The 19,161-nt window shown below is 39.6% G+C and overlaps 1 protein-coding gene across 2 annotated transcripts in view; it reads left to right on the forward strand.

Annotated features, from left to right (window-relative positions):
- Positions 1 to 19,161, forward strand: part of FSTL4 (follistatin like 4) — an 817,110-nt gene that overhangs the window by 213,074 nt on the left and 584,875 nt on the right. The gene's annotated exons all lie outside the window — the stretch shown is intronic.

Raw genomic sequence — 19,161 nt, forward strand, 5'->3', positions numbered from 1 at the left:
TTAATATTTGTTTATCGAAATACTAACCGGAATAATGAAATAGAACTTCTGTAAAAGAAATCAGTCAGGCGTATTCATGATGCCATAGTTATTCCAGAGATGATATGGGGCACCGCGTTAGTTCATAGAGTACACTTTATCAGACCTCTATAAATGTTGAGTGGCTCTTGTATTCCCCATGCATGGTTCGTAGTCGTTATTACTAGAGTTTACATGCTCACGAGCAAACATAATTTTGGGGTAGAAGAGCTGTTCAAAGAGTTTCATCAACCAATAAGAATCAGATGCATCTTCTGCCTTCAAACAAAGCAAAATGCTTATTCATACAAAACAGGGAACCAGAGTGTTTAAGAAGAGTATAATCTTATTGGCAATCCAGTCAGAACATGGAGCTAGTTTCTTTGTCTTTCAGAGCCGCGTAGGGGCAAACAGCAGCGAGGCAAATTTACTGCTGGTGTAAGTGGGCACACAATTCTGTTGGCGACAGTGAGGTACCTCTTCTTACAGCAGTGCCGAGTTTGACTCGGACACTAAAAGACATTACCAATATTTGCACGTATGGAATGTTAGCTTGGTAGAGTGAAAAAATTGCAGATGCTTGTGCAAACACTTTTCCATGCCTCCTTCAGGGTCACTTTTGGGAATCACTTTTTGCATAGGAAAATACAAGGGTATTAAAAAATGTATTACACACGGAAAAGGCTCCCTACCTAGATTTTCATACCTAATGTAAGAGAAATTGCTCTTTCTGTTCCATCGAGGACAGGTGTTTATCCTTTTAAGGGTGTGTCTGCACTGCAGTTAAAAACCCACAGTTGGCCTGTGCCAGCTGACTCAGGCTTGTGGGGCTATTTAACTGTAGTGTAGATTTCTGGGATCAGGCTGCAGCCGGAGCTTTGGGACCCTTCCACCTCACAGGGTCCTTGAGCTCAAGATCCAACCTGTGTCTGGAAGTCTACACTGCAATTAAACAGCCCTGTAGTCCAAGCCCTGTGAGCCCGAGTCAGCTGGCGCAGACCAGTCCTGGGTGTCTAATTGCAGTGTAGACGTACCCTAAGTGTGAGTAACTGCTCACCAGTGGAAGCCAGGGGTTCACAATCTGGCTCTTCAGCATTAAACATTTTCATGTTTGTGCACATACACAAGTGCATACCTATCCTTTGTATGTTCAGTCACTGAGCCTGCATGTTCAAGTCATGCATATGAGGAAAATGCTGTCTTCAGTTTTAGCTGCTCTGCTCCTGCTGAAATAATGAGTTTGGTAAACCCCACATGGAGTTATATCTAATGATTCAAATTAGTCTGTCCCTCAACACCGGTAAAACATTAGTCATGGTAAGATGATATTTTTTAAAATTATTGTTTAGTGTATTAAGCAAGTCCATACTGGAACTCTTTTCTCAGTGGAGTCAGAAGAGGGGAAGGAAAGTGCACATGAACTTGATAGCTGCATTTTTGTGGAAAACAGTCCAGTTTCTCTGCATTATCTTCCCCTGTGATGTAAAAAGATGATAAAATGGGCACAGAGGGTTAAATGCTCTAAGTAATTGTATTCTAAGCATAGCTTGCAAGCTGGGCCCATTTTACCACTTATGTCTAGGATATTTAAAAATACACAAATGTTCTCTTTTAATATTCTGTGTAGACTGTATTTGATGCATATAACTAGGAAATTGCACTGTGTGTCAACTTAGTATCTGTATTAGTGGCCTTATTATTACACTAAGTTTTTGATTACACATGTGAGTGATCTTCTAAAATTGCTTTCAAATAATGCTTGGAAAATATGTTCCAGTGGCTTAGCTGTTTTTAAAAAAACCCTGTGTAATCAGAGATCAAGACCCATAGCTGTTTGAAGGGGGAGGAGAGGGTGATGGGGATAGGTGGTGTTTTGAGAACACTTGGCTTAATTTAATTCTACAGATTTTGTTTATTGTCCAAAGCAAGATGGTAAAGGTGGGTGCTTGGGGAATAATATAAAAATCAGATTTTAATAATTATGCCATCCTGCAGAACAGTTTAATGCCACAACTGGGCTCTGAGGTGGTCTATTTGAGAGACTAGAAATGCCTGATTAATTTCTCAGGTATAGATTCTGTTGCTTTTGGGCTGTCTTCTTTCCGTCCCACACTGGGGAAAAGAAACAAAGTATAGAGAGAAAAAAATGAAGGCAGCGAAGAAAAACGTGAGCAGTGATACAGGTGCAGTGAACAAAGAGGACAGAGACATTTAGCTTGACTTATAGGACTAGAAGAACTAGGAATGCTTGTCTCTTTAAATATAGCAGTTTTCATTTTCTTATCAAAATCAATAATGATAGAGCGACTGTTGTGGTGAGGTAGCCAGGCTATTGTGCTGAAGATTTATATATTACAGCTGGGTGCAATGTATTTTCCCTTTCTCCTGCTGAGCTGTCCTTTGCTCACCAGGTTCTTGGGATGAATTTGACTCCAGCACCTTTTTCTCTCCCATCACCAGTAAGATGTGTAAAATTCATGGTTGGTCCTCGTGGAATCATGTATTTGAAATTAAAGGAAAATATATTTAGTTTTAACCTGAAAGAAAAAAAATTAATAAACAGAAAAAACGAAACACTTTATCAGTGTTTGGAAAAAATCTCCCACCTCTTTATTGTTTTGTTCAGTGAGTTAATTTCCTGCGAAGGCAACTTTTAGGTAGTTTCAGGCTTCCAAATCCATTAAGGCAACTTAGCAGAGATGTAAAATGTTCAAGGAGCATTTTTCAATATGCACCATTCCATCTGAGAATCTCCTTATTGCTCTCCCCTCGGCCTGTTCCTGCATGATTCTTTGGTGCTTTTGATTAACGCAGGACAAAAATGCAGCAGATTGTTCCTTAATCAAAACAGTCCTGTTGAAATCAGCATGAAAGGTGCCATCATTGACCTGGGGCTTTGTCAACTGGCTTGTTATTTCCTTTAGGAGCAAGTGCAGGGCATTACCTGTATGGAATAGCAGAAACCGAAGTGTGTGAGGGCATTACCCTGTCCCTCCTTCAGTTCTGTTGTTGTTCCTGGTGAGGCCAGCATTGGGTTTGCCACCAGAAGCAGAGATGCTTGATAGGGAATAAAAATCCCCTTCCAATCAGTTACTCACAAAAGTGCACTTTAATGCAAATGCATGCAGGGCCTGGAACACACGAAAACTAGTTCTTCTGTGTACGGAGTGCACAGAGGTCTCTGCTCCTCTTGTTGGTCCCAAGACAGTGCTCCATAGTGGCTTTGTCTTTATGGTCCATAGACTTTTGGAGTGGGATTTAGCCAGTGGGTCCACAAACTATGCAGCCCACTAGCTAAATGCCCCTCCCACAGCGCAGACATTGAAGGGTGAAGAAGAGACCTCATTTCTGCACCCAAAATCTATATGCTATCCAATCCAGCTCACTTACTTAAGCATTGCACAGAAGATCAGTGATGGATCCATTCTATATATAAAGAACTTAAAAAAGTTTCTAAAAATACAAACTAGCCTCTTTTTATGAAAACAACACAGTTTTCTAAAGGAATGATCAAAAACTACAGTTTACAGAGGGCACAATTTTGCTACTCCTTATTCATGGTGTGTTAACTCCGATATACTCCTCGTTGCCACATTTGCTAAGTCCTCCGCACATAAGTCAAATCCTTATTTAGGCCAAACTCCCACCCTCATAGAAAAAAAACTGATAGGGTCAGGTTCTCCAATCTGCTAATTAAATTAGTGCTTTGTGTCCTGTGGCTGCTCTAAATTATGTTGGGGCTGTTTTGCCCCAGGCTAATCTAGAATTAGAGAGGTGGCTTAGGGGCTCCTTTCCTCCTTCCGTCTCAGCTGCAACAAATGCAAGCATGGCACAGCTAAGGATGAGCTTATACTTTCTATTAAGAAAAGCAATGAAAAAATAACTAATATAAAACCTCCATCAGTGGGAAAGCCGAGTGTGTACGTTTCATGTTGTACGATCCTTCCGTTTTTCAAAGTGTCATAGCCCTGATCCCTAGCACTATGACAGACACAAACCCCAGAGTTCATGAACCACTAAAGCAAAAAAAAAAAAAATAAAAAAATAAAAAAAAAAATCCAAGCAATAAGTGCAAAAGTGTATGGACCGTATGCCTTGTCACTTGTATGGAAAAGCCCTATACACTTTGTTACCCTATGGTTGCTATAAATTATGCTGGGTCATATTCAAATAGATTTGAATCAAAGGGGCGCTATAGAAAGCTGATAGGGCACTACAGAAATTATTTAAAAAAACATGTATAATTTAATGGGGAATGAGATCCTTTCTGTAGGGTGTTTTGTTTTAACCATCTCCTAGAATTCAAAAGCAGGGATATAATTTTCTGCTCCATGCTATATGATGGTGCAAAAAAGTTCTTATTTTCTAATTAATTTTACTGAGTTTTTCCATATTAGTAGTCTGGAAGATAAATAATTGTACATTTGGAGAACCAAGATTAAGCATGTGATTTTTGTGTCAGTACAGTGCAGCTTGGTCATGTTCAAAGATTTAACTCTGCATCAGCATTATAATATGATGTCTTCCAAATAGCTAATAATTAGAACTGCCAATGAAGATCAATACAGTTTTGAACTAATGAAAAACAGCTATTTAACCTTCATCTGCTTTACTCAGGTGTTAGTTCCAGTGGTATGAATTATTCTGTTCTTACCTGACTCATTTTACTGACTTTTTATAGCATGACATAACAGAACAGATATTTGGTATTAAAATACAGCCAGCCCAGCAACAGTATGTACCTTTCTGATACTGACGTTATGTTAAACTGGTTATGTGTAAGTGTCACCATGTGCTTGCTATGCTTCCATTGCTATGACAAATGGAATGAAGAGAACAGGGTTGTTTTTGGTCCAGAATATAGTTAGTTTTACTGTTTTCAGCTTATGAAACGACTGGATTGTTAAATGGGCCTGCCATGAATCCCCCCCCCCAGATGAGCTGGTGCAGTTGTTTTAAGTTCGCAGTCCTGAAGTACGGCAACTTCATTACATTTTGCTCATTTCAAGCTGTACTAAAGAAACAGTCAGTTCAGGTTTAGATGTTTCAAAGACCACAGTGTTAGTTCTGATATATTTGCCCAGGACTCTGTTTACCTCCGCTCAAATTCCACGTACACTTTGTTACAAGAAATGTTTGCTTTCCCATACATTTAAAAAAAAAGACCCTTTTAATTTCCTGAACCCTAGCAGTATTATCAATTTCTCATGTTTGCAAAGATCTGTCTTTGGACAAAATGCTTGTCTATGGAGCAAACCCACAGAAACCCCTGTCTGGGCACGATGTAGAATTTTCTCCATGTGCTCCTCCTCTTTGCAGTGAATGAGTTGACTGGAATCAGAGAGGCCTATCAAATACATGCCCCAGGCTGGCACATCCATTGGGCAGGGCTGTGGAGAAAGGAAGGGACGGTGTGGCACCTTTCAAATGGGAGAAACTGGCCTTTGTGTGGTGAACTTCGAGGGTTGGAACAACCCAGGGGTGGAAATTTAGTTAATTTCAGTGAGGCCTGTAGAGAGCCTGGAAATCCAGGAGAACCAGGTCAGTGCAGTCAGACCTCATGCAGCACGGGGTAAAGAAGAACTGTCAGAGGAAGCAAACTGGTGACTGACTGGGAGAAACTGAAGGAGAAAGACGCATATTCAGTCTAGTGGGAACAGAGAGAAATGGCACTGAGCCAGGAGGGATCAGGAATCAGGCAGCTGTTGCTAATGGGGTGGATTGCATGCTGGTAGGGGAACTGGTTGTGGGATCAGAAGTATAGACAGAAGGGGAAGGGGATGCTAGGAGGAGACTTGGAAGTCTGACCAGGTGGATAGTAGGTGATAGGGTTTGGTGTACAAGGCAGGGTATGTGAGTTCAGTGGGGGATCAGATGGTCAGTGGTGCTGTGGTGGGGAAAGGCAGTGTGAGAAATAGAAAAATTGAAGGGGGACCTGGTGTATGACCAGGATGAGAGAAGGCATAGGTGTCCTCCAATTCAGTGAGACCAACACAAAACTTCCATCCTGGAGCATAAGTTACACCAGCTACGACCTATTAGAAGCAATAGAGGAGTTCCTCTCCAGAGAGCCATCAGAGGAGCCAGGGCAATTCCTGCTTAAGGATCAGAGGTGCTGGCCTCTTTCAGAAGAACCACATCCTCTCTCATAACTATGTACGCCTGGAAGCAGAGAAGAGTCGGAGAAGAGCTTTGACTGCTCTGCTGCACTATCGGTGCATAACCTGAGCCTCAAAGGCACATGGCACTCCCCGCACTACTTCCTATGCCTCTGACCCTTCCACTGAGCAGTCCGCAGGAAATTCACTTTAATATTTGTCAAAACCCTGAAAGAGCAAAATGGGCATTATTATACTTGGAAATGCTCCGGCGTAATGATCTGGGCCGTTTGGGTATTTGTATTCACATCTTCCAGAAGAAGGGACTGGATGGACCTGGTAGATAAATTCCAGTATTACAGGAGCTTTCAGTTTGTACCCGAAGAAGTGACCTTTTGGATCCAAGAGCTTGTGTATAATGTATCTGTTGGTCTGGTGGTATCTCTATTTTCAGTGTAGTTATGAATGTTTTTGCTAACATGCCGTAGTCTGAATACTGAGAATTGGGCAGAAGGAGATACAGGGTACAATGAACATAAATCTTTCCTATAAAGAAAAAGGAGCAATCACATGGCATAACAATAAAACTTTCAGTCCTCACATTATTATATAAATGTGCATGGATTGTTTATATAGTACCATAGGTGTGCGGGATACTGGACGTTTCCTTCTTTTTTTTTTGTTTAATGTTTGTATTAAAATGTTTGTAAAATAGGGAAGATGTATCATGATCAGTGGAACTGGAGTCAGAGGGCCCATTTTTCCTTGGAGAGTTTGTTATTGTGGGGACACCAGGAAAACAGGGAATGTGAGTGTCACAGATCAGGGCAACTGAACCTGTATTCCTGCTCTCTGGTCCTCCCAAGGGCACCCACTCTCAGGCTTCCAGCTCATCAGCTGTCACCTCTCTTGAGTGGAGAGCCACATCTCTCTCCCTCCTGACCAGCGTATCTCCAAGCTGCACAGTTCCCTGCCTACTCTATGAATTCCCTAGCAAGTCAGACTGCCTAAGTAGGCCTGTTTTGCTTTCTACTCAGAGGCTATAAACAACGTAATTACCCACAGTTAAGTTACCACAGGGTTTTCTAAGCAAGCATGTTTATTTTTAAGGTAAAAGCATTACAGAGAAAACATTAAAATGATAAAAGAATGTGCACACATGCTAATAAGCTTAACAGAGATCATTCCAACTCCTACAAGAGCTCTGGCAAGTGATCAGTCCTTCAAACCCCACAAGGGTGTTTCTCTGTAGTTACAAGGTCACAGCTGCCTTGGCTCAGAACAAGCACTGCAAGAATCTGATGAGTTACTTTTTTAATACCATTTGGGTCTTTTATGTGTCCTCATGTAACAGGGTAATTATCAGACGAAGGTCCCCATCCTTAGGACAAAGCTTCAAAAGGCTGAATTCTGTCATAACCAGAAAGTTTATGTTTGCATATACCTCCTGCTAGAGATTTACTTAACTTAAAAACTTCACATTGTTTCAACCTGTCCTTTGAAGCTCATAAAACTTTCCAGAGTTTACATTAGTCAGGTCTCCTTGCTATAGATGTTACATAAAATCCCAGGATAATATATAATGCAAGGAACTACTTGGATACATAAACTTAATTCATTGAGGTTTTACTTGTAAGGTTTGTTGAGGGTGTTGCAGGAAATTGTCATACATGTCACAGTGAGTGGTTGGGTTGGAAGCAAAGGGCTGCATGGACAGAATAGAGCACAGGGACTAATTAAGTTCCATTTGCGCAACTTAACCTGCATTCAGCTTCACGCTTTGCTGATGAAACATGGTTCTACTCTAAGAAGTGACTTTATAAATATGGTGGCTTCTTCCTCATCCGGTCGTCTTCCCATGTATTTTTAGGAGTCTGGAGGTCTCTATTGTCCCTGAACACTGTATCAAAAAGAGTAAATAGCTATTTTTGAATTCTAGAGGAAAATTTTCAATGTGGTTTGTTCAAGATTCAATAATGATCTTGGGTGAGACATTGGTTAACAAGATACTTTTTATTGGTCATTATAGTAACAGGATTCTTTATATGGGCACAAAACAAAATGAATACCAGGCTGCAGAGGCTACTTAACCTCATCCCTTACCTCTGCCAGAATTCACACTGTGATGCATTGAATACAAGAATGGGTACTACAGCAGATTATAACCATCACAGAAATTTCCCCAGGAAGTGGTGGTAGCCAAATTTATCATTGGGGGTGAAATTTGCTCCCGTGCCATGTGTCAGTACAAGACTTATTCACTACTTATGTCTTCAGAATGCTGTATTCTAAGGACATATAAGTGGCGCATAGGCCTTGTGTTGGCTCTCTTCACAGGAATGAATTTGACCCTACATGCTCAGAGTTACTCTACATAGAGTAGAAAGTGAATTTATTTAGCCTGGAAAAAAGGCTATCCTTCTGGCAAGTGCTGCATGCGTGACAGTTTTAAATGATCAACAGCGCATCTCTGTCAGATGATGGATTAATTCAGAAGAGAGCTAGAGTTAACATTACTATGTGCTCTGCCATGTGTTTCATAATGATGAAATTTTCTATAAAATACCTAAAATATCAACGTGTAAAAGTTGAGCAAGCCATAGCAAGACAATGAATACTGTGTTTTGCCAATAGAATTTCCTGATAAATGCTACATTAAAGCAGAAGCTGCTGGCCTCTATGTTTGAAGTGTCTGCTGTATACTGTGGAGAGAGAATGCCCTGAAATAAGGTGCCCATGCTGTGTATACATTACAGCATAGGGCCCAATCCAACCCCCTACTGAAGTGTCAGTGGCAGGCTCTACATTGGTTTCAATGGTTGTAGAATTAATCTTTTTTGTAGGTCAGCGTCCTGCATTAATGCTTTGTCTCCGGGGAACAAAACCAACCTGAGCCATCTTTTAGAAAATGATGCTTTCTTAGTGATTCTACAAAGGTTACTTCCATCAATATCAAGATCATTCAAATTTCTGTGATCAATATTCTAGCTTTTGTGTTAGCCTCTCATGTATATGAACATGTGTTCTTGTTCTGTCTCCTCACCTTGCCCAAAAGGTCTGTTGGAATCAAGTAAGAACAACTGAGCCCAGGCCAAAACATGAGCCCTTCTGGAAGCTTGGAAAAGTTTGTTACTTAAATGCTTATAAACATGTTTGTGCTCCTCTGCACGTCCTGCTCTCATTTGGGGCTGGAAGCAAATGCTGGAAAACACTTTAAAAAAAAAAGGCCATTCTTGTGGTATGTTGTATGATGATAAAATAATACTATAGGGCTCGATTCTACTACCTTTACTCAGACTAAGTAGTGCCTTTCATTTCAACTAGTTCCATTTAAGTTGGTCTGAAGGAGAGATTTGAATGCAGAGATGGGAGGTGCTTTGTGCACAGGTAAGACCTAATTGGGCACAGTGTTGAATATCATCAAAAAGGTGCCAAGTGTACCTACAGCACCTCTCAGAAAACGCTCAGAACCATCTAGGATCAGGCCTGAGCGGTTTTACCACTTGTAAGTGGCAATGAGCCAAAAGGCATGGAATCAAGAGTGGGAACAGAGAGCATTTGTGAGGGAAGATTGGGCAGACTGTAGGGAGAGCCAGGGATCATGGCCTAGATTGTAGATTAGACCAAAAAAAAAAAAGGCAAGCAAGAGACAGCTAATTATCAGTAATGGTGGTTATTGAACACAAAACATTAAATATTTATTTCATTTTTGTTGTTTCTTAGCACATCTAAGTGCTTGTGTCAAAGAGTTGTTGCAAACCAGAGAACCCCAATTCGTATAGGTTGGATAGAAGTGTTCAGATATCATGAGGGACATATAATTGCATAAACAGATAAAGGTTCAAATGTTAGATGAAGGCCCTAGGGTGAATTAGAGGGGTGCAGGTGTCGGTTCAGAGGATACTTTTCATTCAGCCTAAGGATAAGTGTTTCTACTCAATGAGTGGTTTTGTTTGATTTTTGTTTTTCTGGGACTAGAATGCCTGTGCTGTATGGTTTTTTCCCTTTACGCGATAGCAGGGAAGCTGCAGCTACCCGCAAGAAATAAAATAAGTCAGTCTCATGTAGAATTTCACTAGAATTTGAGTTGCTACTATTAGAATAGGAAACTTTTAAAACATGGTGGTAATGGTAAGTAGAAATGGACACCAATATCAAAACAATCCTGAAATCGTGGGGCAGAGGGCTGTTCAGAATGTCGCATTTCAAATTCATATGGGACCCCTCTCCCTATAGTGGACTGCACCGACACTCTAGGTCCAAACAGCACTGACAGTTGGCAATGTTGAAATCTACATGTGGATTTAGATCTGCAATTTACAGCTTGGAACCATCTCTAATTCTAACATTTTTTCCCACTGACACTGACCACTCAAGGTTAAACGTGCTTCCTTATGTTGAGGTGGGCAAGCAATGTCATTTGTGCTCATAAGTCAATTACACAATGAAAATCCTACTCCGTTTCATGGCTCAGAGAGTATACAGGGCCAGGATTAAGGATTGGCTACTGCCTGACTCATAATTGTTCTATGCCAAGAAGTATTCCTCTTACAAGTCATGCAGTCTATTACCCTTTTAAAGTGCTAAATTCACTTTAAAAAGAGAAAGCTTGGCTCACAGTTTTTGATGGCCCTAGACGTTATGCAGAAGTTGCAGATAGTCTATTCCATGCAAACAATGGCTTTGTCACCAATGTAGTCTTTCCATGTCAATAAACTGTTCTTAAACATTTTTTCAGCTATAGTAGACAAATTTCCCCTGAAGATCCTTGATATTTTTCTCCACTCTGTTTGATTTCTAACAAGAGAAAATTCCTAGGCTATTCTTCCCAAATCTCAATAGAAAGAAATGTGTCTTTCAAAGAAAATAACAAAACACAAGGAGTGAAAATAATCACAGCAACTCAATTTCTTTGCAGGAAAAGAAATCAGTAAATGAACAAGAAAAGTAGAATATAAATGTAATTATAACTGTAATTTTGTGGGTCAGATTTTGAAAGGCTTGCATAAATAGGTGACAGACAAAATGTGCTTGCACTAATGAGTATGCAACACACCCTGCCGCCTTCACATGCAGAAAGGCAAAGTTTACCTTTGCAAATCAGGAACATGCACTTGCAAATAAGTAGATAATTCCACAAGCCACTAATTTGTGCATCCAACATCCATTTGAAGACACAAATTTGTAAGAGTAATAGGTGTACACACTTTTGTGTTAAAATGATGACTTGAAAATTGAACTTCCACAATTTTTTGCCTTCTTTAAAAAAAAAAACCAACAGATTACTGTGTAAGAATATAATTCAGACATGGATAACCAGCTTGTACTCTTATGGATCAGTATAACATTTCCTTAGGGTTCCAGCTCCCTAGCAGAAAAGCTGAAATGTAGTTTGTAAGGAGCCATAGGAGACTTCAGTAAGCATTCAGCTGATAAGAAGGTGCCCTGCTAGCAGTCAGATAAGGGGGAGGCACCAGAAGCAGTTTTGAAGAAGTCAGAAATATCTTTGAGATCAAAGCCCTGGCACTTTCAATTTCCAGGAGACTGAAAGAACATGATGAGCCTTTTGGTAAAAGTCTCAGCCAGTATCAAAATCACACCAGAGATGTAGATCTGAATCTTTTTCATCCCCATGAAATGTGCAAAATCCACATTTAACAAAAGACTCAAATACCAGTCAACTCAAGAATATGTTCAGGGAGGGACCACACTGATTAGGTTGCATTTCCAAGGATGATGTCACAAATGGTCTTAGAAATTGCCACTAAATTACGTTCTGTTTCCCTCAGTCACCAGGTAGCCTGCATAACAATGAGGTCCAGTCCTACAAGGTGCTGAGTTCCCTTGGTGTCCAGTGGCAATGGCAATTTAGGATGCTCAGCACCCCACAGGATCAGGATCACGTTTAATAATATTAGTTGTGATGCTGTTCTTTCTGAATCTCCCAGCTGTCCTGGTCTTCTCTATTAGTTATGCCTTTGAGTGAATGGCAGATGTCCCTAGTCGGGGAGCCATTGTGGCATGATCTACTTGACTGTATTTACTCTGAACTGTCGATGAAAGTGGAAAATATATTTAGTACCAGCAAAGTGGGAGGGAAGGGGGGAGTGAACACAAAGCAGCTAAGGACATCTCTGGTTTCATTAATGGCCCAGTCTCTCTCTCTCTTGCAGTCTGTGAGATGTTCCCAATGGAGCTATGCCTATTTACTCCATCTGATCATGAGGAGTTTTGCCACTGACTGAAGTGGTAGCATGATTAGGCCCTACAGGAGAGGTGAGAGGCCCAGTTGAATGGAATGTTCAGTCTTTCCATTCAGTTCTTAAGGTAAACCAACAAACACGTCATGGCCTCATTCCTGCAATCCTTGCTCCATCTAAACTCTAGTAAAAACTAGTCGAACATTCTATCCTGAAAGCAGTATTACTTGAAGAAGCATTTTATTGCACCTTTTGCTTTCAAGTGACATTTTCCTTTTCCTTTTTATTCCTTAGGCTTTTTTCCATTAATGTTTATGAGCAAATAAAAAGTAAATTGCTATCTTGAGCTCTTTTGGATCATTTAGGACTGTACATTTATGGACATCTAATTTAATATAACTTGTGAATCTTTTTTTTAACATTTGCCTCCTGATGGGTTTCTGATACATTTCATATTCTAAGACACGCACATAAATTGGAAATTTAATTCAAAATTGAGGCGACCCTAGTTACTCTCTTAACCTCAAGTGAGGTTACTATTGTTTTACTTAGATCTTGTAATTATTTTTATTGAAAAAATAAGGATGCAGTCACATTGTCCGTTTTCATTAAAATATACTTCCATTAATTGTAAATGGACAAAATGCTTCACACAGCATTTTGTAAGTTTAGAAATGAGACTTTATATCTTAGATTGCGAAATACTGTAGAAATGCTTTAGACTGTTGTAATTTTGCAGATATTTTTTAGACACAGTGAAACTGACCATAACACAAATTCTGCGCTAAATCATTCAGCCCTCACTTAAGCAAAACTTGAATTGGATAGGAATAATAATAAATAATAACAGACCTATCAAATGTGAATTTTGTCTTAGTAAAAATGTGCTAGAGTTGGTCTGTACAATAATCAATATATTTCAAATAAGAATGAGGAGGGGGGAAGAATCAAAATCATTGTGAATGAGCAAATTAGGTCTCTCTGCATGTATTTTTCCAGAAAACTTATTTTGAATGTTATTCAAACGTACCCAGATTCAAACTTCTTAGAGGGGGTGAGGGGGTTACATATTTTTAAAGAGAATGATACAAGCTGAAAAATCTAAAGTCATGATCCAGTTGCCAAGAACATATATTGAGATCCAAGGATACTTTAATGCTAATACTTCAGGCTTGGTTAGCAAGGAACTTTGGGATCATGGGCTTGAATTATGTTGGTGGTTGGTTGTTTATCTAGTACCCAAAAGAATGCTATCTGCCTCAGAGAGAGAGTGAGTCACTATTTGTTCTGGTTTGGATTAGTGAACTCTTATACATTTGAAAATACAGTCAGCTAGATCCATTACCCTGCTCCATTCCTTTTCCACCACTTTGGCGGGGCAAAGAGGACTGAAAACTGGGTTAAACATCTTCTGTAGGGGAATCCTTCCATGGCGCAAAGTCAGCATCACTGAATCTGTGCCATCTGTTTCTGAGCCCCTTGGCAAAGGGATGTCCTGGACGTGAGCAGCCAGCAGAACTCAGAATGGTTCTAATTATGTCAGGGGTCCAACTGGTTTTAGGTCATCCCCAGGACTAGGCAGAGGGAAAGATAGGAAAGTGGTGTGATGCCACCTTTGTCCACATCTCAAGTGTGCCAAGGACAGCTCTGGCCAATCTGCGAATCTAGACCAGAATATGTAAATTTTTCAGGTTACACAAAATAAACTACCAATGTGATACCAGTGAAAAAGGCCTTCACTCCAGCCCTAACATGTTAAGTCTACGTAGTATTGTCTGGTTTTGTTCTGTCTCATCTTGCAGCTTTGACAGGCTGTAAAATTGTGAAATTCCATAGTTCTATTGGAAATGCTGTGAAGTGTGTGACATTTGGAACCATATACAAGCCATAAGCCATTTACCTTTTTGTATTTTTCACTGTTTCTTTATGAAAATCAATAAAAATCCCAAATCTTAAAAATGAGGAAGGCTGTAAAAACAATAATACAAGAGGTATGAATTTCAGATGAGTAACTTGTTACACAAGAGAAATCAAAGGGCAAAGTTTTGCCCTCAGGTAAACTGGTGTAAACATGAAATAACTCCAGTGACTTCAGTGGAATTACTCTCAATGTACTTTTGGTAACTTAGAGGAACATTTGACCCAAACTATCCAATACCTTCACAGAGGTGCATTTTAAAGTGGGTGCTTGCTTTCTCTCCTGCGTATTTTGGGAAAGAGACACACAGCATTCAGTGCAGAGGAACAGCATAAAGCCCAAGGGCAGACTGAGCATTCAAAATAGAGTTTAAAGGGGACTTAAATAGAATGTGGACTTTGTGCACTGGGTGAATTTGACATCATGATGTGAACACAGCCTAGGTCCAGTCATCTTAATGGTTAGACCATTTGCTTTCCTTCTGCTTTCTGGTATCTGTGAAAATCCAAAGTTATAATCCAAAAATCTAATGATACATGGAAAAAGCAGAAACTGACAGTAACAGACATCAAACATTTTTTACCTAGCTCTTGCATGTAAAAGAATATCTGCAGTTTGCCTATGTTAAGGACCAGAATTGAATAGTGACCTGAGAGGATAGATCAGTTATACCTTCCACCGTATTAGAGTACAGATTACTTACTTATTTAAGAAGTTTGAAATGAATATACAATATATTTCAAACTGATTTTTTGATGCTTAGAAGGATGGTGAATTTAAGCCTTTAAGTAATTTTCAGTGGCTTAACTTTTTCTCCGGTTGCACAGCAAACCAAAGCTCTTGTCAAATTTTATACATATATAGTCAACTGCTTTCAAGCGCCTGTAAATTGATACTGGATCTGTGCATTGCAGGTAGTTTCTCTGTTAGGAATTGTTACAAATCTTACCCTGATAGGCAGAGTTTAAAATGAAAAATTTCAAAGAAAGGATTTAACAAAGATCTTAAATGAAATCTGGAAATAATAAAAGTATTTATAAGCTTAAAAGATGGCCATGCAATGGCGATAAGCATTGTTCAGTTCCTGAAAGATTGAGTAGTGTTTTTGTGCTAGCTTTGAACGAGATAGTATTCATCTTTATTTGTGCTACAGCTTGGATAGAATGGACTTAAAAGGTAACACACGTATGAGCTGTACTCAATCTACAGTAAGAATGACAGTCTGATTTTATCATTGCCAAAAGCAATATGCAGTCTTGTGTTCAGTAATCATACAGAAATCAAGATACATTTTAAACTGAGGTGTAAAGTATTCTTTTGTAAGAGGAACCAACGTGCCAGCAAGTGTTGTGTTACACAGAACTTCAGCACTATTTGGTGGCACAGTTGCAGAGTTGATATGTATTGCTAAGTATGGCATATGAGTCTGGAATATGCAGAGATGCGGCTCTTAGCATCCAAAAGATGCCATAGCAGGGGCTGGCTATCCAAACACAACTCTGGGTTTCAGTTTCAGTATGTCTCCCTAAATTGCTGTTACACCATGTTCTGTTAATACCAAAAAAGGTAATAGCAAAAGTTACGCATTTGAATGAGGTTTTTGTTGGATTTACACGCAGCTTTTGTAAATTCAAATGGGCAAGATGTTTCAGAGATTCTGAGGAGGGATGGAATATTCTGAACTGATGGTAGGTAGCACTGCCATAAAAACCCAAATTTATTGGGAAGAAATTAAATAAATAAAGATGGTGACATGGCCAGAGGGCCGAGTCATGAAGAGGATGCTGCGGAACTTGGACTGAGGAACCACCTGGAGAGGGCATACCAACTGGCAGAGCTAATCCCCATGGCGGCCAGCAGGAGGTGCCACTGCAGTGAGTGAGCCTCACACTCCCCCACCCTATTTGTATGTATATAAATGCAGATATAGTCAAACCACAGAAAATAATGTTGCCCAAATAAGGGCTGTGTTACTGCATTATGGCATAAGCCACACAGTATTTGTTATAATACATTAATGGGCTAGAGAATCATCTGGCACAGCAGCATTTATGGAGGAAAACTAGGAGTAGATTTCAAATGGTCAGAAGGCTGCAGAGAAGTTTCTGTAGGGGAGGGCATGAATTAGGAAAGAAAAGATGTGCTGGTCACTCCCATGGCGCTGTAGGAAGGCAGCACATCTTTAAACTTCATTAGTTATTTCCATGCTTTATATAGCAGGGTAGGAGTGTAGCCAGAGGAGTCCATTGGAGGTCAAGAGAATTCTATTTGAACGTGGAGGTGGTTAAATCATATGAAGATGAGTAGCAATCACCTGAGTTGTGAAAGTCTGCAGAGAGCACTTTGTTTCCTTGTTAGAAGCAGGTTTGGTGGTGACCTCAGTTATATAGGAGAGTTTGTTTTTCGTTAATGTGACTATTTTTAGTGAATCTTGCCTTCAGTAAAGTGGCAATCTTTCCCCATTTTTGGTGTTTTCATTCCCTCATGTCCTGGGGCAATCTTGATGATGTACATTGCTCATGAAGTCTCTGTGTTAGATATAACAAAATATAAGATCACACTTCTTTTTTTTTAAGTTCGTTCTATGCCAGTTCTTCCCTTCACCTCACATGGTTTTGCCCTGTTGCTGAATATTGTTTGCAGAAGTTTGCATCTCTTATGAAGCATTCTTTGCAGCTCTGCTATTAAATTCTCACTGCATTTATATTTTTGACAGTATATACCAAATTGCACATAATTCCATTATGTTCTGTATATCAGTGAGTGTCTGGGAATAATTCTGGCTTGTAGTAATGCATCTTGGTTTATACACACAAAATGCTGTTTTGGTAGCAAAGTATTGGGTATGTTTTATAATGGGATATATATCATTATAAATGGGACACAGTTACAAAATATTTTAAGAGGAAGGTAAATTAGATCATGAAAAGTGCATAAGGGCCATAAATTATGCAGTAGCCTAAAGAATTATTATAAAGAGATCTGGTCTCGGCTTTAGCCCATGAAACCTTTAATTGTGGCCATTAAAATAAATCATATCTGCTACTTTCAGTCTCAAAAGAAATATGACATCCCATGGAATTAACACCTGAGGCATCAAAATCTCTTGCAGTTGGAAATAAGAATGGCACCTAATTCTTGATGCAGATGTTTTTAATGAACAATATTAAAATGGGAAAATTGTGGAAACAAATAAATAATGAAACTATTATATACAGACAGATATATAACATTCAAAAATGTTTTCCCCATAAAAATATTATTACTGGACCTAGAATTTCTTTCCCCACTTATACAGATGACAAAGCTTTAATGTCTGATTTAGTTCGTGATACTGTGTGATGTAATGAAATATCACGAGATGGAGAGTGTGGGCATTTGAAGTCATCATTAACATGGCAGTTCTGTCTATGTCTTAACAGGATATTGTAAAAGTGTCTTGTTTCCTGTCCAAAAAGAGCACCGGTCCTCTTCATCTCTCTTTTCCTCACCAAGGCACTGAGCTCTTCTTACTTCTACTAGATGTGTGTTGCTGTAACTTCATTGACTTTCAACAGAGTTTCTCCTAATTTGCACCGGTTTAAGTGAGATAAGGCTCATGCCTCGAATTGGTGACCACTGTACTTGAGTAAAATTACTATAAAAAGGAAAATGGCTATTTTTCATAGTATCTGTCAGCCTGGACTCATATAATCTATACACATTGCCTGGAAGATTTTAAGTTTCACCCTTGGGAAGATTTAGCCCTTTGTTTCAACTGATTTGTTCTCTTGTGTTTTCAAATTGTATGTTTGACATTTTTTCTTTGTGAATTGGAAAATATGTTCCTTTTGTAGGTAATTTGTCCTGGCCAAACCACATGGCTATAAAATAAGGGGCCAGTTCTTCCTAATGTCTTCCTAATGTCAACTATTCCTTGTGGTAGCTTCTTGTTGTCCATGGAGACTCTTGAGAACTGCAGCCCACGCCAGGCCTTGGTTCTGTGCTCTGACTGCAACAAAGCAGTGACAGGGGGCCAGTATGCCCTGTTGCACACTGACATTGGTTGACTTGGGCAACTGGAGAAATAGAAACTCGGGGCAATAGCTGGTGCTTTATTTTCCAGCCCTCACCTACCTCAGTCTTTTCCAGGCCATCAACATTTGAAAGACCTGCTGTGGTCCACCTGGAATACCTCTGAAAGACATGCTATCAGGCCACATTGTAGTCCATTTGGAGCTTTGCTGCTAACTCTGAAAACTCCCTTGCATGCATAATATTTTGGAGCAGAGGGATGCTGTGTTCAAGTTAAAGTGGTAAATAAAATGGTTCTTTTGTGACCATAATCCCTTCACACCGTGGCCTTGGTGGCAATGTTAAACTGAAATAAAACAGCCTTGCAGTAGGAATATAGACTGCAAAGAGCTACAAAAGGATCTCACAAAACTGGGAGACTGGGCAACCAAATGGCAGATGAAATTCAGTGTTGATAAATGCAAAGTAATGCACATTGGAAAACAGAATCCCGACTATACATATAAAATGATGGGGTCTAAATTTCCCAAGTAGCTTTACTTAGGAGTTCACACTACCATTTTCTCATAATAGTTCTGTACCCTCTTGTAACAGGGAATCCGTCCCTGGCTCTTCATTTCTAGAATGCTCTCATTAAGTCACCCTGTCTCTTGGATTTTCCATTAGTTTTACAGTCATTTCTAAAACGGTTCAGACTTCTCTGAAAAGGAAATCATTGAGCAGAGGACTAATTGGGATTTCCCAGAGGAGATGCTTGAAGGTGGCTATGACTCATTGGTTGGCCAGCATTGCTATAAGCCATCCACATCCCTTTGTCAAGGTTAGTTAACTAAAAAGCTTTCTCCTATCATGGACTGTCAGACTGAATTTGTCTTACAGGGTGAGCATGAATCAATGAACTGATTAGCAACTG

The sequence above is a fragment of the Mauremys reevesii genome, linkage group 8 (genome assembly GCF_016161935.1).
Source record: "Mauremys reevesii isolate NIE-2019 linkage group 8, ASM1616193v1, whole genome shotgun sequence".
Taxonomy (NCBI): domain Eukaryota; kingdom Metazoa; phylum Chordata; order Testudines; family Geoemydidae; genus Mauremys; species Mauremys reevesii.